We start from the raw sequence: 24,133 nt of genomic DNA, 5'->3' as shown, positions 1-24,133 counted from the left end.
CGTGCCGTGGCCACGGGCTGTGAGCTCAGCGGCTGCGCGGGCGGTCCAGTTTTGAGCGGGCGCCGACAGGCATCGGCAAAAACGCCTCTCCCTTCCGAGGGCCTCACGCGGCCGCCATCTTGGAAAGTGTCGCGGCAGCCGGGACACTTTTGACCTTCTCAATATGGCGGAAAAAAAAAAAAAAAAAAACCAAAACAAAAAAAAAAAAAACCACCAAACAAAAAAAAACCAAAAAAAAAACCACACACGGGAAAACCGTGGTCCGCGTGCTGCACTGCCCGCGCGCCACGCAGGCACCGCCCCGCCGGGATTTCCCGCGGCCTTGCCAGTACTGCGGACACGGGCTGTTGCCACACTTGCGCCGCGGGCGGGCGGGTTTCAGGCAGCATTTTTCTTTTAAATAAGAGATCGTTAATATTAATATCATAGAGCTAGAATTTGGTTACAGGCAGGGCTTTTATTTTAAATAATACATCAATATACATTATAAATCAAAATGTGAATATAAATATGAAAAATATAAGAATCAAATAGACTGAAATATAGTGTAAAAGAAAAGGTTTTTTATTTTGGTTCTTATTGGGTTAAAGACAGTGTTTGTTTGGTTTGTTTTTTTTTTTTTTGTCGGTGTTTTTTGGTTTCGTGCGGGCTGTTTAGGGGCATTTATTGCAGAGGATGTTTTGAAGGGGGTCGCGCCTGTTCTTCTTTGCGCGCCTTCCCCGCCTGCAGCCCCAGGGCGGGCGGCAGTGCCGCCGCCTTGTGGCCAGAGTGCGGTACTGCAGCCGTCGCCCGAGGTCCTCCCGCGGCCGCCATCTTGGGAGTGGGTTGTCGCGGACTCGCTTGACCTTCCCAATATGGCGGCAAAAAAAGGCGGGAAAAACGAGGACCACGGTCTGTTTACTGCACTGCCTGCACGCCACCCTGACGCCGGCGCCGCCCCGCGGGATTTTTTTCGCTTTTTCCCGTGTCGTGGCCACGGACTGTGAGCTCAGCGGCTGCGCGGGCGGTCAGGTTGTGAGCGGGCGCCGACAGGCATCGGCAAAAACGCCTCTCCCTTCCGAGGGCCTCACGCGGCCGCCATCTTGAAAGTGTCGCGGCGGCCGGGACACTCTTGACCTTCTCAATATGGCGGACAGGCGAAAAAAAAAAAAAAAAAAAAAAAAAAAAAGATAGCTAGAGAGAGTTTAAAAGAAAAGGATTTTGGAGGGGTTGTATTGGGTTGGAGGCAGTGTGTTTTAGTTTGTGTGCGGATGTTTTTTGGGCCGTTTATTTTTCAGGATTTTTCCAAGGGGATCGCCCCTGTTCTTTTCTGCCTCCCTTCCCTCCGGGCGAGCGGCAGCCCCCGGCTGTGGCCGCCGGCGGTGCTGCCGCCTTGTGGACAGAGAGCGGTACTGCAGCCCCCCCCAGCCAGCGCCCTGCCCCTCGCCGCTGGGTGCCGGCTGAGGGGGGGAAGGACGGCCGCCGAGCGTGGGAAGGGCGAGGCGCGGGAGCGAGCGGCAAGCGGGGCGGTGTCTGTAAATAGAGGGGAGGGGTGAAGGAGATTCGGGAGAGCAAAGGGACCCGATGACCGAGAAGAACGGCAGCGGCGAGGGCGGCCCGGCGGGGCCGCTTTCGGCGGGCGGCGGAGGCGCGGTCGCAGCGCTCACGGGCCGGGGGCGGCGGGCGGGGGGCGAGCGGCGTCGGAACAGGGCTGCACTCCCCTTTCCCGATCCCCGCGCGCGTCCCTCTCTAGACGCTGGAAGCGACCGCGTGCCGGAAAATGCCGCCGGGGCGGCGCGCGGGCGGCGGAGCGGGGCCCCGGCTTTCCCCGCCCCTCCTGCCGCCATCTTTGGAAGGTCAAGCGAGTCGTCGCCGTCCCGCCGCGTCCCTGTCTCGTCCCGCCGCGTTCCCGCCGCCTCCCCGAGCTTCCCCGCCGTCTCCACTCTGACACGATCCGCCCCCGTCCCGGACCCCCTCCGCTGCAGGGAAATGCAGGAGAACGCGAAAGCATCGGGGCAGAGCAGCCGCTGGAGGTGCCCGAGCCGTCTCCCCCTTGCCCGCAGGGCCGGAGTTGCCCACCGCCGGGAGCTGACAGGTACGCTGACAGCACGGGCTTGTGGATTGGGAGCGCTGTCCTCCTCCACCATGCCAGCCTTTTCTCTTTACAGAGGAGCACGTGTACATAAGGGTAAAGAGATTCCTTCTGTCGCAGCGGTGTTTGGACCTGAGGAAGGTACCGGGTTTTCTCCAGCTTTTCTACAGTTTTGATTTTGAGGTGAGAGTCCCATTTTAGGTACCCAGTAATTCTTCAGAAATGTATTAGAAACAGCCGCAAAAATACAATGAGACCTCATTCTCCCACAGGTAGTTAATTAGAAGCGTCTTTCTTATGTTTCATGTAGGAATTCAAAATGTTATTATTTCTGTGAGGTTTTTGTTGTCTTCTTAATACTAACGCACAAGGAGTTGTGCTGCGTATGCTCTGTGAGCACGAGAAGAGAATGTTCTGCCCCGGCTAGCTACAATTCCTCTTTGAGTTTAGGTTAGTAACTTTGAGTTCAACTGAAGTATTTTAGAAACAGCAACTTCTAAAATTCCATTTCCACTGCATGTTTGGGCTGCAGACTGACTGTTCCCAATGGATGTTAGCGATTAAATTTGATAGGAATGGAAAATTGAGAAGTCCAGAACAAGCTGTGGTAATTCCTGAGCTGGCACTCGGAGGGAACCGGGGTTTTGTCCTCTTAGGAGCAGGTATCCTTAGGAAATGTCTGAATGTCTGACGGTGGTATTTTTCTTTGTGGCTTCCAGTACAAAACAGCACGAGTGGATCCTCAGATTTCTTGGGGAAGGGCTGCGTGACAAACATTGCTGTGAGCTCTATGTCTACCAGAGGATTTTCCGGGTCATTCTTGCCTTTCTCAGCAGTCCTTTGTGTGACCAGGGCTCCCAGGTAAGAATTGAAAAAGAACAGTTCCCAAATACCCCAAAACCACAAAAGCTTGTATTGGCCTCGAGATCTCAAGTACCAAACAGAAAGGAATAGCTGATTCTGCCTTGGTCCTCTTGAAAATCTGTTCCTTGTTGGTTTTGTGGATGTGTGGAGGGAGAAATAATTTTGCTTGTGTCTAAACCAGTCCCATCCTTATCCCCTGAAACTGGGACCGGTTCCTGCCGTCGTGGAGCCTCACGGGGGTGCCGTGGTTTTGCTCCTGCAGTCGGGGCCTTTTCTTTTTGGGGTCTCTATTCCCCCAGCCAGCATGTTTGTCACCTGCACAGTGCTTCGGCAGGAGGGAAACTCGCCTGCCGGGAACTCTCAGGTTTGGGAGCATCCACCCTGAGGATTTCAGGTATCAAAACCTCGGACAAAAAGAGAAAACTGTCTTGCTACCTGAATACTTCTTGTAAGAGCAGCACCTGTGGTGCGAAGCGTTGAAGGGAGAATGTCTTTCCTTCTCTGGAGTTGCTGAGAACAGGCGGTGTTCGTTTTAGCTGGAAGTTGATGGGAAGTTGATGGGGTACCAGCCACACTGCTCATTTTATTTTAGATAATCAGATCTTGGCTGTAAAAGAACAAGTTGCATTCTCTGTTTCAGAGTCGTATTCTGGAGATATGACAGAGTGCTGCCCGTGTCACCTCTAGAGCTGCCCATGAGCTGATAGAGGATCACAGCCTCCTCTCGGGGGTCCTGCACGGCTTAGAGAAAAGGTAACCAGGGAAGTACGGGAGAAATGGGGACAATTTCCTGTCCACGGCTGAAGAATGACGTGGCTGAGGATGAAAGCAAGGGGGACAGACCTGGAGACGGGGGCACCGAGGGCTGCACTGGCAGAACTTGCTGAACTCTGAGGTGTCCCTTGTGTTTTTGAGAAGAGAATCAAGAGGCTTTCAGGTGGTGGTAGGAGGGACGATGGTGGGGGGGCTGTGTGATTTGGGAATCACTTCCTTGACAAAGCAAAAGGACACCTTGTGCTGGTGTCTTTAGCTTTTAAATTTCAAGCAGCCTCAGTTCCCATCCTGTCACAGGACCTGCTGCACAGGAAGTGGCACAGTAATGGATTTGAGCTGTCTCGAATGTTATTTCTCCTCCCCTTGCCTCTCCCTGACAAAAAAAATCTCTTCTGCAGGCACAGAGTGCCCTGACAGGTTCAGGCAAGTGCACCAAAAGTGCCCTAGAATATGGTCCCCTGTAGGAGATGGACCAGCTGCTGGTGAGGATCTGCCTTTCAAATGTGGTTTTCTTTTTTTTCTTTTTGTTCTGTTTTCTTTTGTTTTTCAGGTTTCTGGAGAACAAGGTGATAAATAAAATGATTTCCTTACTCCATCCTCTATGGCTAATAAATTTAGGAGACAAGAGAGAAAACAGGAATCAGTCCCAGATGCTGCTGTTGAGATGGATATATGATCTGTCTATCTGTAGATAGATATATGTATATACGTATATCTGTGTAGTGATAATAATGGGATTTTTTATGATACGTTGCTTCACCGTTTTATATTTTTAATAAAGTGTGATTTTAAGTTATTAGTTATGATATTTTATTATAGTTATTGGCTAAAGTAACATTTTCTTGTATTTTATTGGTATCAAGTAATTAATGTTAATCATTAATTGGTTGGTAAGAGTTTGTAATGAATTATTAAGGTGTGAATATGTTCATTAAGGTACGTCTTTTTTAACTGTAGGTATTTTCATGTGTTTATATGGGTTTTTATGTTAATGATTTGGGGTTTTGATGTTATGAATATATTAGTATTTTATTAGGTTTTTCTTGTTAGTTTAGTTGTTTGGTGTGTAGATTATTCATGAAGTATGTTTATCTATAAATGTTTTAAATTTAAGTTATAAATCTACTTGTTAAGGATTTTTGTAGAGTTCTATGTAAAAATTTAAATCGGTAGGGGAGATAAAAAGCGGTAATTATTAATAAGATGAGTATTTTAGTTTTTAATAATGATTTAAGTTATTTAGTGATGTTTTAATTCTTGAAAATATTATTTCGTTATTTTTTATTTATGTGATTGATTAATTTAAAATTTTTGTAATGTTTTTGTAAATTGATTTCTTGTGATTTCATCAATTTATATATTTTTTAAATGTTTTATATTTATGATTGTGTGTGAATAATCAAAAATGAACAGTTGTTGTATTTTGTAAGGTAGTATGTTTAAAGATGTTCCTATTTGGCAGTAATTTATTTAATGTTATAGATGTGTTATTGTTTCATTTGGCTAGTTAATAAGTAAGTTCATTTAATGTGGTTCAAGTGTGAGTTGTAGTTATTTTAGGTGTTAAAAGAGATGCAGAAATAATAGAATTAGGTTATTAAAAGGTCGTACTGTTTTGATCCTGAGAAGTAAATTTGTGTTGGAGCGATTGGGTATTTTTGGGTGGGTGTTCTTTTGTTTTGGGGTTTGTTTTTTTTTTTTTTTTTGGTTTTTTTTTTGGGGGGGGGGTTTTTTTTTTTTTTTGGTGTTTTTTTTAATGTATTGTTAAGTTTGGTCTTAGTGGATTAATTGTTTTAAATTGTAGGTTTGCTGTTTTGAGGTAACTTCTTTGTGGTTTTGTGTGGTTTGGGGGTTGTTTTGTAACTAAATATTGTACAAGTATTTGTTTGTAATGATTTGAGTAATTTGACTTTTGGTGGTTTACCTGTCATTTGGGGTATGAGTGTATAAATGTTATTTGAAGAGTTTATGTTACGTGTAAGTTTTTTGATTTGCAATTTAGTGTTTGTAAAGGATAAGGTTAGTTGTGAGGAGGTATACAAACGAGACACGTTGAAAAGAGATTTTTCGGGTTGGTGACTGATAAACTGTATTTGGATGCGTGGTTTTAGTTAGTGTTACTTGTTTGTTCTGTTTTGATTGTGGAACTATTTCTTTTAGGGTTTTTTTGGTGTGTTTTAAATAAGGCTTGACACAGTGAGTAGGACTCGTGTGTGATTTTTCTTTTTTTTTTAATTGTGGAAACATAAGTATAACGTGTTCTTTAGGTTCTGAAATTGACGGGACTACTTTCTCGGCTACTTACTGAGTCTTGTAGTTGAGTAGGTTTTTGTAACTCTGCTTTTGAAATCAAAGAAGAAAACTGAGGAGACGAAGGAGGTAGAGGAGTTGATCTCCTTCTAGGACAGAAAGGGTTTAGCGCAGAAAGTGCTGGCTCTGATGTGGCGCGGGGGTTTCCGTGCGCCGGCCGGGCCGGGCGCGGGGCTCGGCGGCAGGAGAGCGGCGAGCTGTGCGCGTGCGCGGGAGGCGCGCTGCCGCGGGGAGCCGAGCGGAGCCGAGCGGAGCCGAACGGAGCCGAGCGGCTCCGAGTTGAGGCGAGCCGAGCTGCGCCGAAGAGGCGAATCCAGCCGAGTCTAGCGGAGAACAGCCCGAGTGTAGGCGAGGAGCCGAGTGGGGCCGAACCGAGCCGAGCTCCGCCGAGCGCAGCATCCCGAGCAGGGCGGGCCGCCGGGGCGGGCTCGGGGTGGATCGGCGCTCTCTGAGGCTCCCCCTCTTGTCCCTCTCTCTACCAATCCTTCTTCCTTTCTTCCTCCTTCCCGTATTCCCCTTCTTTCTCTCTCTATCCCTTAGTTCCCTCTCTCCCCAAAGCCGACCCCTTTCTCTCCCTTTTCGGTCTCCCCTCCCGTCCCCCCCTCTACCCTTCCTTCCTCCTCCCCGTATTCCTGTTCTTTGTCCGCGGACCCTCCCCTCCTCTCCCTCGCAAACCCGACCCCCACTGCCCTGTCCCTATCCCGCTCCTCCGTTCTATTCCTCTTCTCTCCCTCCTCTGTGCACCGTCCCTCTTCCCCGCTCCCGGCCTTTCCCTTGCCCTCCCGCTTTCCTCCACAGCCCGACCTCCCTCCCTCCATACGCTGTCTCACGCCCTGCTAGCCCTCCTCTCTTGCCGTCGCCCCGTTCCTTCTTTCCCCGCAGCCGCGGGGCCGGGGGCGCCGGAGCATAAAGCCCAGAGGGCCGGAGCCCGGCGGCCCCGGGCCCTTGCGGGAGTCCCCGCACGGGGCCGGAGGCTCTCGGCGGATCCCCCCGTGCCGGTCAAACCCCGCCCGGCCCCGCCGGACCTGCGGCTTTGCCGGCATCGCGCTGAGAGCGGCCCCCGCTCGGTGCCGTGCCGTCCGTGCCGCGTCCCCGCCGTCTCTGCCGCTCCCCCTCTCTGCCCCTCGCCCGTGACAGCGAGGCTGGGCAGGAGCTTCGACCCTTCTGGCGGCTGCCCCCCTTTCTCGTTGCGGCAGAGTCCCTTTCGGGGGGGATGTACATGTGGAAAGGGATGGAAGCAAGTGCTGGGCTGCTGTCCGGGGCAGTTAGACTCCTTCTGTGCCTTCTTTGGGGGCCAGGAAAAAGGGGTGAAGACTCGGGGCTCTGGTGTCATTTGGGGCACCCTAAGGTCCCTAGGAGAGGGACGCACGCTGCGGCGGAGGAGCAGGTGGGTGGCGAATGAGGGGGGGTTCCTGCCGGGTGCCGTCCCCCCGAGGGACCCAAAGCTGCCCCAAAATGCACAGGGAGGGGGGTGTGTAGAATACTACTAAATCCTGGCAAATGTTTCGTTTTTATAGGTCTTGGTAAAAATAGGAAAGTATTGCTAAATTCATTTGGAAAGAAACCCTCTCTCTATCCACTCATTTGTATCCAGGAATGTAGGAAACTCTGACTGGGCATGGGTAGTAGTTTTGAAAATAATGCCATAACGTTTTGATCTAGGAATGAACCAAGCAAGTGCCCTGAAACCATCAGAACAGCTGCAGGGGCTGAAGGGAATAGAAAGGACGCTCTGGCACCTTTTGCCTCCATTCTCTGCCAGTCCCCAAAACGTGTCGCAGTCCCGTAAGAGGCGTTTGTCATCCAGACTGCCAAAATGAAGACCTGTAAAATCCTAGCTCTGCCTTTTGTTTAACGTGTTTTTACTTCATATTTATGTCATCACAGAAAGCAAGGAAAGGAGAAATGTGACTGGTTCCCACTATTGCTGTGTGCAGGCATTTTGAAAGGCTGGTGTACTTCTGTTCTCTTTTTCCACTCCAAGCTTGACTTTTCCCCTCCTTTTTCGAGGTCTGCTGCTTTGGGTGTCCCAAGGAGGGCTGGGTTCCTCAGCAGGGGTCTTAGGAGCTGGTGCTGATTCTGCTTTTTCTGAAGGTGTATCAAAGTGTGCTTCCAAAATGAGTATTTTCTCCAGTGGAAAGCTTTCCCTCAATGACCATCAATGCACGTGCGTGTTTTAATCGTCCAACCAGACGGACTAAGAAAAGCCAACACCCCTAGTGGATTTCTGCTTGGTGTGTGTCTGTGAGAAGTGGGCTGTGTGCTGGACAGGGAGAGGCGCTGTTGGAGAGTGGCAACAGCACCAGGTGTGAGCTGTGAGGATGATGAGGGCTCAGAGCAGCCCCAGGTGTGAGCTGTGAGGATGATGAGGGCTCAGAGCAGCCCCAGGTGTGAGCTGTGAGGATGATGAGGGCTCAGAGCAGCCCCAGGTGTGAGCTGTGAGGATGATGAGGGGGCGGCCCCTGCCGGCGGCTGTTTTAGGGGGTTTGCCTCAGCTCACTCTTGCACGGAGCTGTTGGAGAAGAGGAGTTTGCGGGGGGGGCTCCCGGGGTTGTCTCATGGAAGGACGGTGAGAGCTTCAGACAGGGTCTGGGGGATCGCTTGGATACCTGGAGCATTGCTCAAAGGAGGTGCCGAGGGACAAACCTTTGTGCCGGGAAACAGCAGCCAAACAGGTGAGACGGTGTGCCTTTGTAGTGGGGACTTTTCTCCTTTCCCTTTTAAATTTCGTTTTGCCAATCCCTCCCCATTGCTCCCCGAAAAAAAAAAAAAAACCACCAAAAAAACCAAAAAACCAAAAAAAAAAAACCCAAACAAACTAGGGTTTATTAAGACAAAAGAAATTCAAAATGAGGGGAAGCAACTTCTCTTCCATTATTGCCTGTGTTTGAACTGGGCGGGATTCCCGTGCACTCGTGGTTTTGAGGGTCTTGATTGAAGGAAAACATGCCTTTTCCAGGGTGTTAGGGGTATCCCGGGGTGGCAGCGAATCCCTGTGTTCTATTTCAAATAGAAGGGGAAAAATATTGTTGTTGTATGCTGGGTTTTAACTTGAGGGTAGCCCCCCCCCCCCCCCCCCCCCCCCCATTTTCATCATCCTGAGGTTTAAATGGAGGGGGTAGCTGGTAGGGGACGTGTTGTCCGTCCTTGTAAAGGGTTTGGATTGCGGTAAAAATCCCCCTTTTACCATCATTTGAGGAAAGTACCTTCTTTTCTGCTCTTATAGGGGCTGAAACTGAAGGGGAGAACACATTTATTTGCCCTTGTTGAAGTGAGGCGAGCACCTGAGTGTGGCGTAAGTTCCGGGGGTTGAATTGAAGGAGGCTGCAGCTCTCGCAGCGTTTGAAGGGTTGGAATCGGGCTGTGCCGCTGCATTGGAGGGCGCTTCTTCTGCCCCTGGCCCGGCAGCCAAGGCTGTGGCGCGGGAGCTGCTGGCGTTGCCTGGGGAGCTGCCGAGGTGGAAGGGGACTTGGGCGCGGCCGGGCTGGCGCGGGACTGCCGGAGCCGCGCCGGAGCGAGGCGTGCGGAGCCGCGGGGAGCTTTGCCGGGCCGGCGGGCGGGAGAGGCGGCGCGGGCGCTGCGCCGGTGCCGGCCGCTCCGTCCGCTCCGGGAGCGGGGCTCGGGCGCCGTCGGGGCCCCCTGCAGCTCTCAGGAGCCGCCGGAGGAGCCACTTTCTTACCGGAAGCCGCGTTCCGCCCGGTGCCGGGAGCGCGGCTTTTAATTTTCCAAAGTTTCTTGATGTTGTGACTTTGAGGTGTTTTTTAGGAATTGATTGTATCGTTTTATTTTGTTCGTAGTTGATGTATGATAACGGACATGGTGTACTTCTTGAATGTTATGGTTCTTGTTTCAGGTGCTGATGGCAAGGGTTTTTTGGGATTGAGTTTTGCTGAACATTTTTTGTGGTGGAATTTGCTAGATTTTTTTGTTTTGATATTTTTTTTTTACTATGTAGTAATATTTTTATGCTATAAAAATATAATTAAAACAGTAAAATTTTAAGAGGATCTGTTGTTTAAGGTCTACAAAAGTCTATATGGGTCATACCATGAAGTAGAGGGTAGGTTTATAATTGTGCTGGACTGGGTTTTATAAGTGTGGGTAAGTAGTGTTTGTTTTGATGGTTTTAGGTACTGTCCTGTAGTTAATCAGTGAGGTATTTATAATATTGGTAATTGCATTATTATTATTTATTGTATAATAGAGGTTTTATTCATTTAGTTTGTTTGGTTGTCGTGTATGTTTTGTTTTTTGTTGCAGAGAATCTGTGAAATACTGATTATGGTAACAGGTTTCTTTGGTGTTCTTGATTGTAGCTGAGCAAGGGGCCACAGTCGGTGACTCTAGGAAACTGGGAGCGGGCGAGGCGGCCTTCCTCGGCACCGGACGTGGATTCTCGTCCCCGGACATCCGAGAGATAAGTCGAGGGCTGGGACCCTGAGAGGGGATGGAAGCGAGGCGCTGGGAGGGCTTTTGGAGGCAGCTTTGGAGATGGGGGTGGCCCTTTAGGCCACATAAAGGAAAAGCCTCACAGTGCTGAAGTGCTCAGGGCAGAGCAGTGCCAATGCACGGTGTGTCACTTGTCTGTCGTGCCTTCTGTGTCTTTTGCCTTAGTCCTTTGAGGGGCTTCTCGGAAGCCCGGGCGTCCATCTTAGCATCTCTCATCTCTGTGTTCCTCGGCCCCGTGCTGATTCCTTCTTACCTTTGGCTCGGGAGCCCGGACAGGCCTCGGAGTAGCATCCGGTCAGCTGTCTTTTGAGGTCTTGTTCTGGGCTGTTCTCGACAGCTGTGATTTGTCACCATTGTGACAGCAAGGATGCGTTCTAGCAGATTAGGACTCGTAGCAATGCGGAGATCCGTAGAGCATTCTGACGCTAGGATTCTCGGGCGTCCTTCTCTGCCTTGCTTGGAATAGGTCATTCAGTTAGCATCTTGTTCCTGCAGGGTTCTCTGAGCCTTAGAGGCTCGCCATCAGTCTCGGCTAGGTCATCTCATTCTGCAGCCTCTGGCTCCCTGAGGGCATTCTTCTCGCTCAGAGCTTTCTCCCCCAGTTGTGTCCCCTTGTTTGTCTTGTTCTGTGTCACGGGTGTCTGGGTATTTGGCCTGGAGCTGCTCTGCCCTGCTGCATAGCCTGGTGTAGGTCTAGAATGGGGCGTGTCCTGGGGCCTGGAAATTTGTAATGTGGGGTGTATTTGGACTCTAGATGGGATCTGTAGATTGATGAAGGCTATCTGGAGCTGTTAAGTTATCCTGCAGTGCTCTGACTTTTGTGCTAACGTTCTTTCAGACGCAGCCAGATGGAATCCGTGGCAGAGGGCCCCGTCCCGGGTGAGGGGGGTCCCCCGAGAAGGTCAGTCACCGTTTGTCTTTGCAGGGGGAGTATAAATGGTGCCTCTGTATTACAGCTATTTTCTTTGTTGTTATTTTTAGGAACTAAAGCCAGATACTAGCGGTCAAGGTAAGTGGGCAAGGTGAGCAGTGAGCGGTGGCCGGCAGCAGTTGTTCTTGCTCCGGTCTCAATTCCCGGTGCAGCTCTTAGGCTCCGTTCTTGTTTGCGTGCTCTAGGCGGTCCGCTCGTCTTACGCCGAGACCCCCCTCAGCAACGGGGCCGCAGACCCCCGCTTCGTCACTCTCGTGGGAATTCGGGAAGCAGTGCACGGAACTGTGATGAAGCCTTGATCTTTGTCATTTGAAGGTGTCACCCGGGGAGCCTTCAGGAGCGGCCGAGGAGTTGCTGTAAGTCGGGGAGCTAGGGAGGAGGAGCCGGGGTCCACTCGAGTTTCAGCAATGCCACGTCACCTCGTCTCCTCTTCACCCAGGCAGACCCTGCCGCGAGGGCATCGGCCTCCGGGCGCGGCCAGATGAGGCGGACGTTCTTAGGAGAATGGTGAGTAGCAGAATTGTTATTGGTTATTGGCCGCTGTGCAGCTAAGATCCTGCAGTGATGTTTGGTGTTCTTGATTGTAGCTGAGCAAGGGGCCACAGTTGGTGACTCTAGGAAACTGGGAGCGGGCGAGGCGGCCTTCCTCGGCACCGGACGTGGATTCTCGTCCCCGGACGTCCGAGAGATAAGTCGAGGGCTGGGACCCTGAGAGGGGATGGAAGCGAGGCGCTGGGAGGGCTTTTGGAGGCAGCTTTGGAGATGGGGGTGGCCCTTTAGGCCACATAAAGGAAAAGCCTCACAGTGCTGAAGTGCTCAGGGCAGAGCAGTGCCAATGCACGGTGTGTCACTTGTCTGTCGTGCCTTCTGTGTCTTTTGCCTTAGTCCTTTGAGGGGCTTCTCGGAAGCCCGGGCGTCCATCTTAGCATCTCTCATCTCTGTGTTCCTCGGCCCCGTGCTGATTCCTTCTTACCTTTGGCTCGGGAGCCCGGACAGGCCTCGGAGTAGCATCCGGTCAGCTGTCTTTTGAGGTCTTGTTCTGGGCTGTTCTCGACAGCTGTGATTTGTGACAATAGTGACAGCAAGGTTGCGTTCTAGCAGATTAGGACTCGTAGCAATGCGGAGATCTGTAGAGCATTCTGACGCTAGGGTTCTCGGGCATCCTTCTCTGCCTTGCTTGGAATAGGTCATTCAGTTAGCATCTTGTTCCTGCAGGGTTCTCTGAGCCTTAGAGGCTCGCCATCAGTCTCGGCTAGGTCATCTCATTCTGCAGTCTCTGGCTCCCTGAGGGCATTCTTCTCGCTCAGAGCTTTCTCCCCCAGTTGTGTCCCCTTGTTTGTCTTGTTCTGTGTCACGGGTGTCTGGGTATTTGGCCTGGAGCTGCTCTGCCCTGCTGCATAGCCTGGTGTAGGTCTAGAATGGGGCGTGTCCTGGGGCCTGGAAATTTGTAATGTGGGGTGTATTTGGACTCTAGATGGGATCTGTAGATTGATGAAGGCTATCTGGAGCTGTTCAGTTATCCTGCAGTGCTCTGACTTTTGTCCTAACGTTCTTTCAGACGCAGCCAGATGGAATCCGTGGCAGAGGGCCCCGTCCCGGGTGAGGGGGGTCCCCCGAGAAGGTCAGTCACCGTTTGTCTTTGCAGGGGGAGTATAAATGGTGCCTCTGTATTACAGCTATTTTCTTTGTTGTTATTTTTAGGAACTAAAGCCAGATACTAGCGGTCAAGGTAAGTGGGCAAGGTGAGCAGTGAGCGGTGGCAGGCAGCAGTTGTTCTTGCTCCGGTCTCAATTCCCGGTGCAGCTCTTAGGCTCCGTTCTTGTTTGCGTGCTCTAGGCGGTCCGCTCGTCTTACGCCGAGACCCCCCTCAGCAACGGGGCCGCAGACCCGCTTGGTCACTCTCGTGGGAATTCGGGAAGCAGTGCACGGATCTGTGATGAAGCCTTGATCTTTGTCGTTTGAAGGTGTCACCCGGGGAGCCTTCAGGAGCGGCCGAGGAGTAGCTGTAAGTCGGGGAGCTAGGGAGGAGGAGCCAGGGTCCACTCGAGTTTCAGCAATGCCACGTCACCTCGTCTCCTCTTCACCCAGGCAGACCCTGCCGCGAGGGCATCGGCCTCCGGGCGCGGCCAGATGAGGCGGACGTTCTTAGGAGAATGGTGAGTAGCAGAATTGTTATTGGTTATTGGCCGCTGTGCAGCTAAGATCCTGCAGTGATGTTTGGTGTTCTTGATTGTAGCTGAGCAAGGGGCCACAGTTGGTGACTCTAGGAAACTGGGAGCGGGCGAGGCGGCCTTCCTCGGCACCGGACGTGGATTCTCGTCCCCGGACGTCCGAGAGATAAGTCGAGGGCTGGGACCCTGAGAGGGGATGGAAGCGAGGCGCTGGGAGGGCTTTTGGAGGCAGCTTTGGAGATGGGGGTGGCCCTTTAGGCCACATAAAGGAAAAGCCTCACAGTGCTGAAGTGCTCAGGGCAGAGCAGTGCCGGTGCACGGTGTGTCACTTGTCTGTCGTGCCTTCTGTGTCTTTTGCCTTAGTCCTTTGAGGGGCTTATCGGAAGCCCGGGCGTCCATCTTAGCATCTCTCATCTCTGTGTTCCTCGGCCCCGTGCTGATTCCTTCTCACCTTTGGCTCGGGAGCCCGGACAGGCCTCGGAGTAGCATCCGGTCAGCTGTCTTTTGAGGTCTTGTTCTGGGCTGTTCTCGACAGCTGTGATTTGTGACAATAGTGACAGCAAGGATGCGTTCTAGCAGATTAGGACTCGTAGCAATGCGGAGATCCGTAGAGCATTCTGACGCTAGGGTTCTCGGGCATCCGTCTCTGCCTTGCTTGGAATAGGTCATTCAGTTAGCATCTTGTTCCTGCAGGGCTCTCTGAGCCTTAGAGGCTCGCCATCAGTCTCAGCTAGGTCATCTCATTCTGCAGTCTCTGGCTCCCTGAGGGCATTCTTCTCGCTCAGAGCTTTCTCCCCCTGTTGTGTCCCCTTGTTTGTCTTGTTCTGTGTCACGGGTGTCTGGGTATTTGGCTGGAGCTGCTCTGCCCTGCTGCATAGCCTGGTGTAGGTCTAGAATGGGGCGTGTCCTGGGGCCTGGAAATTTGTAATGTGGGGTGTATTTGGACTCTAGATGGGATCTGTAGATTGATGAAGGCTATCTGGAGCTGTTAAGTTATCCTGCAGTGCTCTGACTTTTGTCCTAACGTTCTTTCAGATGCAGCCAGATGGAATCCGTGGCAGAGGGCCCCGTCCCGGGTGAGGGGGGTCCCCCGAGAAGGTCAGTCACCGTTTGTCTTTGCAGGGGGAGTATAAATGGTGCTTCTGTATTACAGCTGTTTTCTTTGTTGTTATTTTTAGGAACTAAAGCCAGATACTAGCAGTCAAGGTAAGTGGGTAAGGTGAGCAGTGGGCGGTGGCAGGCAGCAGTTGTTCTTGCTCCGGTCTCAATTCCCGGTGCAGCTCTTAGGCTCCGTTCTTGTTTGCGTGCTCTAGGCGGTCCGCTCGTATTACGCCGAGACCCCCCTCAGCAACGGGGCCGCAGACCCGCTTGGTCACTCTCGTGGGAATTCGGGAAGCAGTGCACGGATCTGTGATGAAGCCTTGATCTTTGTCGTTTGAAGGTGTCACCCGGGGAGCCTTCAGGAGCGGCCGAGGAGTAGCTGTAAGTCGGGGAGCTAGGGAGGAGGAGCCAGGGTCCACTCGAGTTTCAGCAATGCCACGTCACCTCGTCTCCTCTTCACCCAGGCAGACCCTGCCGCGAGGGCATCGGCCTCCGGGCGCGGCCAGATGAGGCGGACGTTCTTAGGAGAATGGTGAGTAGCAGAATTGTTATTGGTTATTGGCCGCTGTGCAGCTAAGATCCTGCAGTGATGTTTGGTGTTCTTGATTGTAGCTGAGCAAGGGGCCACAGTCGGTGACTCTAGGAAACTGCCAGCGGGCGAGGCGGCCTTCCTCGGCACCGGACGTGGATTCTCGTCCCCGGACGTCCGAGAGATAAGTCGAGGGCTGGGACCCTGAGAGGGGATGGAAGCGAGGCGCTGGGAGGGCTTTTGGAGGCAGCTTTGGAGATGGGGGTGGCCCTTTAGGCCACATAAAGGAAAAGCCTCACAGTGCTGAAGTGCTCAGGGCAGAGCAGTGCCGGTGCACGGTGTGTCACTTGTCTGTCGTGCCTTCTGTGTCTTTTGCCTTAGTCCTTTGAGGGGCTTATCGGAAGCCCGGGCGTCCATCTTTGCATCTCTCATCTCTGTGTTCCTCGGCCCCGTGCTGATTCCTTCTCACCTTTGGCTCGGGAGCCCGGACAGGCCTTGGAGTAGCATCCGGTCAGCTGTCTTTTGAGGTCTTGTTCTGGGCTGTTCTCGACAGCTGTGATTTGTGACAATAGTGACAGCAAGGATGCGTTCTAGCAGATTAGGACTCGTAGCAATGCGGAGATCCGTAGAGCATTCTGACGCTAGGGTTCTCGGGCATCCGTCTCTGCCTTGCTTGGAATAGGTCATTCAGTTAGCATCTTGTTCCTGCAGGGTTCTCTGAGCCTTAGAGGCTCGCCATCAGTCTCAGCTAGGTCATCTCATTCTGCAGTCTCTGGCTCCCTGAGGGCATTCTTCTCGCTCAGAGCTTTCTCCCCCTGTTGTGTCCCCTTGTTTGTCTTGTTCTGTGTCACGGGTGTCTGGGTATTTGGCCTGGAGCTGCTCTGCCCTGCTGCATAGCCTGGTGTAGGTCTAGAATGGGGCGTGTCCTGGGGCCTGGAAATTTGTAATGTGGGGTGTATTTGGACTCTAGATGGGATCTGTAGATTGATGAAGGCTATCTGGAGCTGTTAAGTTATCCTGCAGTGCTCTGACTTTTGTCCTAACGTTCTTTCAGACGCAGCCAGATGGAATCCGTGGCAGAGGGCCCCGTCCCGGGTGAGGGGGGTCCCCCGAGAAGGTCAGTCACCGTTTGTCTTTGCAGGGGGAGTATAAATGGTGCCTCTGTATTACAGCTATTTTCTTTGTTGTTATTTTTAGGAACTAAAGCCAGATACTAGCGGTCAAGGTAAGTGGGCAAGGTGAGCAGTGGGCGGTGGCAGGCAGCAGTTGTTCTTGCTCCGGTCTCAATTCCCGGTGCAGCTCTTAGGCTCCGTTCTTGTTTGCGTGCTCTAGGCGGTCCGCTCGTCTTACGCCGAGACCCCCCTCAGCAACGGGGCCGCAGACCCGCTTGGTCACTCTCGTGGGAATTCGGGAAGCAGCGCACGGATCTGTGATGAAGCCTTGATCCTTGTCATTTGAAGGTGTCACCCGGGGAGCCTTCAGGAGCGGCCGAGGAGTTGCTGTAAGTCGGGGAGCTAGGGAGGAGGAGCCGGGGTCCACTCGAGTTTCAGCAATGCCACGTCACCTCGTCTCCTCTTCACCCAGGCAGACCCTGCCGCGAGGGCATCGGCCTCCGGGCGCGGCCAGATGAGGCGGACGTTCTTAGGAGAATGGTGAGTAGCAGAATTGTTATTGGTTATTGGCCGCTGTGCAGCTAAGATCCTGCAGTGATGTTTGGTGTTCTTGATTGTAGCTGAGCAAGGGGCCACAGTCGGTGACTCTAGGAAACTGGGAGCGGGCGAGGCGGCCTTCCTCGGCACCGGACGTGGATTCTCGTCCCCGGACGTCCGAGAGATAAGTCGAGGGCTGGGACCCTGAGAGGGGATGGAAGCGAGGCGCTGGGAGGGCTTTGTGAGGCAGCTTTGGAGATGGGGGTGGCCCTTTAGGCCACATAAAGGAAAAGCCTCACAGTGCTGAAGTGCTCAGGGCAGAGCAGTGCCGGTGCACGGTGTGTCACTTGTCTGTCGTGCCTTCTGTGTCTTTTGCCTTAGTCCTTTGAGGGGCTTATCGGAAGCCCGGGCGTCCATCTTAGCATCTCTCATCTCTGTGTTCCTCGGCCCCGTGCTGATTCCTTCTTGCCTTTGGCTCGGGAGCCCGGACAGGCCTTGGAGTAGCATCCGGTCAGATGTCTTTTGAGGTCTTGTTCTGGGCTGTTCTCGACAGCTGTGATTTGTGACAATAGTGACAGCAAGGATGCGTTCTAGCAGATTAGGACTCGTAGCAATGCGGAGATCCGTAGAGCATTCTGACGCTAGGGTTCTCGGGCATCCGTCTCTGCCTTGCTTGGAATAGGTCATTCAGTTAGCATCTTGTTCCTGCAGGGTTCTCTGAGCCTTAGAGGCTCGCCATCAGTCTCAGCTAGGTCATCTCATTCTGCAGTCTCTGGCTCCCTGAGGGCATTCTTCTCGCTCAGAGCTTTCTCCCCCTGTTGTGTCCCCTTGTTTGTCTTGTTCTGTGTCACGGGTGTCTGGGTATTTGGCTGGAGCTGCTCTGCCCTGCTGCATAGCCTGGTGTAGGTCTAGAATGGGGCGTGTCCTGGGGCCTGGAAATTTGTAATGTGGGGTGTATTTGGACTCTAGATGGGATCTGTAGATTGATGAAGGCTATCTGGAGCTGTTAAGTTATCCTGCAGTGCTCTGACTTTTGTCCTAACGTTCCTTCAGACGCAGCCAGATGGAATCCGTGGCAGAGGGCCCCGTCCCGGGTGAGGGGGGTCCCCCGAGAAGGTCAGTCACCGTTTGTCTTTGCAGGGGGAGTATAAATGGTGCTTCTGTATTACAGCTGTTTTCTTTGTTGTTATTTTTAGGAACTAAAGCCAGATACTAGCAGTCAAGGTAAGTGGGTAAGGTGAGCAGTGGGCGGTGGCAGGCAGCAGTTGTTCTTGCTCCGGTCTCAATTCCCGGTGCAGCTCTTAGGCTCCGTTCTTGTTTGCGTGCTCTAGGCGGTCCGCTCGTATTACGCCGAGACCCCCCTCAGCAACGGGGCCGCAGACCCGCTTGGTCACTCTCGTGGGAATTCGGGAAGCAGCGCACGGATCTGTGATGAAGCCTTGATCTTTGTCGTTTGAAGGTGTCACCCGGGGAGCCTTCAGGAGCGGCCGAGGAGTAGCTGTAAGTCGGGGAGCTAGGGAGGAGGAGCCAGGGTCCACTCGAGTTTCAGCAATGCCACGTCACCTCGTCTCCTCTTCACCCAGGCAGACCCTGCCGCGAGGGCATCGGCCTCCGGGCGCGGCCAGATGAGCCGGACGTTCTTAGGAGAATGGTGAGTAGCAGAATTGTTATTGGTTATTGGCCGCTGTGCAGCTAAGATCCTGCAGTGATGTTTGGTGTTCTTGATTGTAGCTGAGCAAGGGGCCACAGTCGGTGACTCTAGGAAACTGCCAGCGGGCAAGGCGGCCTTCCTCGGCACCGGACGTGGATTCTCGTCCCCGGACGTCCGAGAGATAAGTCGAGGGCTGGGACCCTGAGAGGGGATGGAAGCGAGGCGCTGGGAGGGCTTTTTGAGGCAGCTTTGGAGATGGGGGTGGCCCTTTAGGCCACATAAAGGAAAAGCCTCACAGTGCTGAAGTGCTCAGGGCAGAGCAGTGCCGGTGCACGGTGTGTCACTTGTCTGTCGTGCCTTCTGTGTCTTTTGCCTTAGTCCTTTGAGGGGCTTATCGGAAGCCCGGGCGTCCATCTTTGCATCTCTCATCTCTGTGTTCCTCGGCCCCGTGCTGATTCCTTCTCACCTTTGGCTCGGGAGCCCGGACAGGCCTTGGAGTAGCATCCGGTCAGCTGTCTTTTGAGGTCTTGTTCTGGGCTGTTCTCGACAGCTGTGATTTGTGACAATAGTGACAGCAAGGATGCGTTCTAGCAGATTAGGACTCGTAGCAATGCGGAGATCCGTAGAGCATTCTGACGCTAGGGTTCTCGGGCATCCGTCTCTGCCTTGCTTGGAATAGGTCATTCAGTTAGCATCTTGTTCCTGCAGGGTTCTCTGAGCCTTAGAGGCTCGCCATCAGTCTCAGCTAGGTCATCTCATTCTGCAGTCTCTGGCTCCCTGAGGGCATTCTTCTCGCTCAGAGCTTTCTCCCCCTGTTGTGTCCCCTTGTTTGTCTTGTTCTGTGTCACGGGTGTCTGGGTATTTGGCCTGGAGCTGCTCTGCCCTGCTGCATAGCCTGGTGTAGGTCTAGAATGGGGCGTGTCCTGGGGCCTGGAAATTTGTAATGTGGGGTGTATTTGGACTCTAGATGGGATCTGTAGATTGATGAAGGCTATCTGGAGCTGTTAAGTTATCCTGCAGTGCTCTGACTTTTGTCCTAACGTTCTTTCAGACGCAGCCAGATGGAATCCGTGGCAGAGGGCCCCGTCCCGGGTGAGGGGGGTCCCCCGAGAAGGTCAGTCACCGTTTGTCTTTGCAGGGGGAGTATAAATGGTGCCTCTGTATTACAGCTATTTTCTTTGTTGTTATTTTTAGGAACTAAAGCCAGATACTAGCGGTCAAGGTAAGTGGGCAAGGTGAGCAGTGGGCGGTGGCAGGCAGCAGTTGTTCTTGCTCCGGTCTCAATTCCCGGTGCAGCTCTTAGGCTCCGTTCTTGTTTGCGTGCTCTAGGCGGTCCGCTCGTCTTACGCCGAGACCCCCCTCAGCAACGGGGCCGCAGACCCGCTTGGTCACTCTCGTGGGAATTCGGGAAGCAGCGCACGGATCTGTGATGAAGCCTTGATCCTTGTCATTTGAAGGTGTCACCCGGGGAGCCTTCAGGAGCGGCCGAGGAGTTGCTGTAAGTCGGGGAGCTAGGGAGGAGGAGCCGGGGTCCACTCGAGTTTCAGCAATGCCACGTCACCTCGTCTCCTCTTCACCCAGGCAGACCCTGCCGCGAGGGCATCGGCCTCCGGGCGCGGCCAGATGAGGCGGACGTTCTTAGGAGAATGGTGAGTAGCAGAATTGTTATTGGTTATTGGCCGCTGTGCAGCTAAGATCCTGCAGTGATGTTTGGTGTTCTTGATTGTAGCTGAGCAAGGGGCCACAGTCGGTGACTCTAGGAAACTGCCAGCGGGCGAGGCGGCCTTCCTCGGCACCGGACGTGGATTCTCGTCCCCGGACGTCCGAGAGATAAGTCGAGGGCTGGGACCCTGAGAGGGGATGGAAGCGAGGCGCTGGGAGGGCTTTGTGAGGCAGCTTTGGAGATGGGGGTGGCCCTTTAGGCCACATAAAGGAAAAGCCTCACAGTGCTGAAGTGCTCAGGGCAGAGCAGTGCCGGTGCACGGTGTGTCACTTGTCTGTCGTGCCTTCTGTGTCTTTTGCCTTAGTCCTTTGAGGGGCTTATCGGAAGCCCGGGCGTCCATCTTAGCATCTCTCATCTCTGTGTTCCTCGGCCCCGTGCTGATTCCTTCTCGCCTTTGGCTCGGGAGCCCGGACAGGCCTTGGAGTAGCATCCGGTCAGATGTCTTTTGAGGTCTTGTTCTGGGCTGTTCTCGACAGCTGTGATTTGTGACAATAGTGACAGCAAGGATGCGTTCTAGCAGATTAGGACTCGTAGCAATGCGGAGATCCGTAGAGCATTCTGACGCTAGGGTTCTCGGGCATCCGTCTCTGCCTTGCTTGGAATAGGTCATTCAGTTAGCATCTTGTTCCTGCAGGGTTCTCTGAGCCTTAGAGGCTCGCCATCAGTCTCAGCTAGGTCATCTCATTCTGCAGTCTCTGGCTCCCTGAGGGCATTCTTCTCGCTCAGAGCTTTCTCCCCCTGTTGTGTCCCCTTGTTTGTCTTGTTCTGTGTCACGGGTGTCTGGGTATTTGGCTGGAGCTGCTCTGCCCTGCTGCATAGCCTGGTGTAGGTCTAGAATGGGGCGTGTCCTGGGGCCTGGAAATTTGTAATGTGGGGTGTATTTGGACTCTAGATGGGATCTGTAGATTGATGAAGGCTATCTGGAGCTGTTAAGTTATCCTGCAGTGCTCTGACTTTTGTCCTAACGTTCTTTCAGACGCAGCCAGATGGAATCCGTGGCAGAGGGCCCCGTCCCGGGTGAGGGGGGTCCCCCGAGAAGGTCAGTCACCGTTTGTCTTTGCAGGGGGAGTATAAATGGTGCTTCTGTATTACAGCTGTTTTCTTTGTTGTTATTTTTAGGAACTAAAGCCAGATACTAGCAGTCAAGGTAAGTGGGTAAGGTGAGCAGTGGGCGGTGGCAGGCAGCAGTTGTTCTTGCTCCGGTCTCAATTCCCGGTGCAGCTCTTAGGCTCCGTTCTTGTTTGCGTGCTCTAGGCGGTCCGCTCGTATTACGCCGAGACCCCCCTCAGCAACGGGGCCGCAGACCCGCTTGGTCACTCTCGTGGGAATTCGGGAAGCAGCGCACGGATCTGTGATGAAGCCTTGATCTTTGTCGTTTGAAGGTGTCACCCGGGGAGCCTTCAGGAGCGGCCGAGGAGTAGCTGTAAGTCGGGGAGCTAGGGAGGAGGAGCCAGGGTCCACTCGAGTTTCAGCAATGCCACGTCACCTCGTCTCCTCTTCACCCAGGCAGACCCTGCCGCGAGGGCATCGGCCTCCGGGCGCGGCCAGATGAGGCGGACGTTCTTAGGAGAATGGTGAGTAGCAGAATTGTTATTGGTTATTGGCCGCTGTGCAGCTAAGATCCTGCAGTGATGTTTGGTGTTCTTGATTGTAGCTGAGCAAGGGGCCACAGTCGGTGACTCTAGGAAACTGGGAGCGGGCGAGGCGGCCTTCCCCGGCACCGGACGTGGATTCTCGTCCCCGGACGTCCGAGAGATAAGTCGAGGGCTGGGACCCTGAGAAGGGATGGAAGCGAGGCGCTGGGAGGGCTTTTGGAGGCAGCTTTGGAGATGGGGGTGGCCCTTTAGGCCACATAAAGGAAAAGCCTCACAGTGCTGAAGTGCTCAGGGCAGAGCAGTGCCGGTGCACGGTGTGTCACTTGTCTGTCGTGCCTTCTGTGTCTTTTGCCTTAGTCCTTTGAGGGGCTTATCGGAAGCCCGGGCGTCCATCTTAGCATCTCTCATCTCTGTGTTCCTCGGCCCCGTGCTGATTCCTTCTCACCTTTGGCTCGGGAGCCCGGACAGGCCTTGGAGTAGCATCCGGTCAGATGTCTTTTGAGGTCTTGTTCTGGGCTGTTCTCGACAGCTGTGATTTGTGACAATAGTGACAGCAAGGATGCGTTCTAGCAGATTAGGACTCGTAGCAATGCGGAGATCCGTAGAGCATTCTGACGCTAGGGTTCTCGGGCATCCGTCTCTGCCTTGCTTGGAATAGGTCATTCAGTTAGCATCTTGTTCCTGCAGGGCTCTCTGAGCCTTAGAGGCTCGCCATCAGTCTCAGCTAGGTCATCTCATTCTGCAGTCTCTGGCTCCCTGAGGGCATTCTTCTCGCTCAGAGCTTTCTCCCCCTGTTGTGTCCCCTTGTTTGTCTTGTTCTGTGTCACGGGTGTCTGGGTATTTGGCCTGGAGCTGCTCTGCCCTGCTGCATAGCCTGGTGTAATTGCACAAGTCCTGGAGACCTGCAATTTGGAATGGGGGACGTAGTTGTATTCTAGATGGTATTCCTAGGTTCACACAGGATGCTTGGACCTGTTAAGTTATCCTACAGTTGTTTGAATTTTCTCCTAACTTTCTTTCAGATGCAGACATTTAAGATCTGTGGCAGATCGCCCCTCCTGGGTCAGGGGGTTTTCCCTGAGAAGGTCAGTCGCTGTTCGTATTTGCAGGGGAAGCATAAATGGTGACTATGTTACAGCACTGTTCTTTGTCTATTATTAGGAAGTCCAGGCAGATAGCTGCAGTCAAGGCCAAGTGTGCCAAGTGAGCAGTGGACAGAAGCAGTTGTTCTCGCACAGGTCTCAGTTTCTGGTGAAAGTCTAAGCATCCCCTTTTTTTTTTTTTTTTTTTTTTTTTATTTTAGGCGGTCCTCTTGTGAGATGTCTCTGATCCCAGATGTCTGAGGCCAGGTGGGTGCAAGCTTAAGGTGTAGGTGGGCGTACTTGTGGGGTCTGGGTGGTGGTCTTTTCTCAGTATCTCAGTGTGGTTTTTTTTGCTTTGTTTCTTTGCAGGTGTCATTGCTGCCCTAGGCGTGTGAAGGAACAGAGTCAAGCGGGTGAGTCGGCATTTAGGCTGGGGACTCATAGGTGACCGTTATGCGGCAGCACGCTCAGCCTGTACCTTTTCCTTTTGTAGGTATCCTCCTGGCAGCCTGTTGAGTCGCGTCAAGATTTCAGGTGAGCCGGGGCAGCGGTGCGTCAGAGTTCCGGGGATTCCTCTTTTGCAGGGCGCCAGTTGCATTTTCTGTTTTGTCTTAGGTACCGTGAGGAGGCGCATAGCTGAAGTTTGGAAACGGCAGCACCGAAGCGGACGTAGAGAACGTGTCGCCGTCCACGTCTGGCTGACGATGGATTTTGTCCGGTCGTCTTGCAAAAGCTAAGTGTCGGGGCCAGTAGGTGGGAGAAGGGGAAAAACCTTTACTATCACAGGAGACAATTAGATGTTAGCTTAGAGGAGAGGCCCATAGTGGGCCGGGCCCCTCGGAAGCAGAGGGAGAGGTTTTCTCCTCAGCCTCACCAGAGTCTTTGCCGGGCAGGGCAGTTCCGATCCGTCTTCGCGTCCTCGCGAGGTTTGCGTCGGCGGCCTTCTTCGACTCTCGACGTCGTCGTGGATCTTTTCACCCGAGGAGCCCGCCTTCACGTCCGGAGCTATAGCCACGGTCACGCCGTAGTCATCGCTTTCTTGTCTAGGCCTACTGAGCTTCTTAGGCTTCCTCTTAAGTCCTTTGGCACTAACATCTTGAAAGGAGTTAAACTTCATCATCACATGCTATTGCCCTAGGGCTTTCTTTCCTTTGGCATCATCGGCCTATGACTCATCTTGGACTAGCAATCTTGGGTCCATAAGGTGGAACTGGCAGGCAGTTTCCACTCGTG

At 53.0% G+C, this 24,133-nt stretch overlaps 1 long non-coding RNA gene across 1 annotated transcript; it reads left to right on the top strand.

Annotated features, from left to right (window-relative positions):
• The first annotated feature begins 23,266 nt into the window (after nt 1-23,266).
• On the top strand, nt 23,267-23,597 carry LOC128805873 (uncharacterized). Its single transcript, XR_008436612.1, has 3 exons — nt 23,267-23,313; nt 23,394-23,434; nt 23,516-23,597. It is a non-coding gene; the product is annotated as an uncharacterized LOC128805873 (long non-coding RNA).
• The last annotated feature ends 536 nt before the right edge of the window (nt 23,598-24,133 follow it).

The sequence above is a fragment of the Vidua macroura genome, chromosome 4 (genome assembly GCF_024509145.1).
Source record: "Vidua macroura isolate BioBank_ID:100142 chromosome 4, ASM2450914v1, whole genome shotgun sequence".
Lineage (NCBI taxonomy): Eukaryota > Metazoa > Chordata > Aves > Passeriformes > Viduidae > Vidua > Vidua macroura.
Note: the sequence above shows the minus strand (reverse complement) of the source record. Positions and strands in the feature narration are given on the sequence as shown.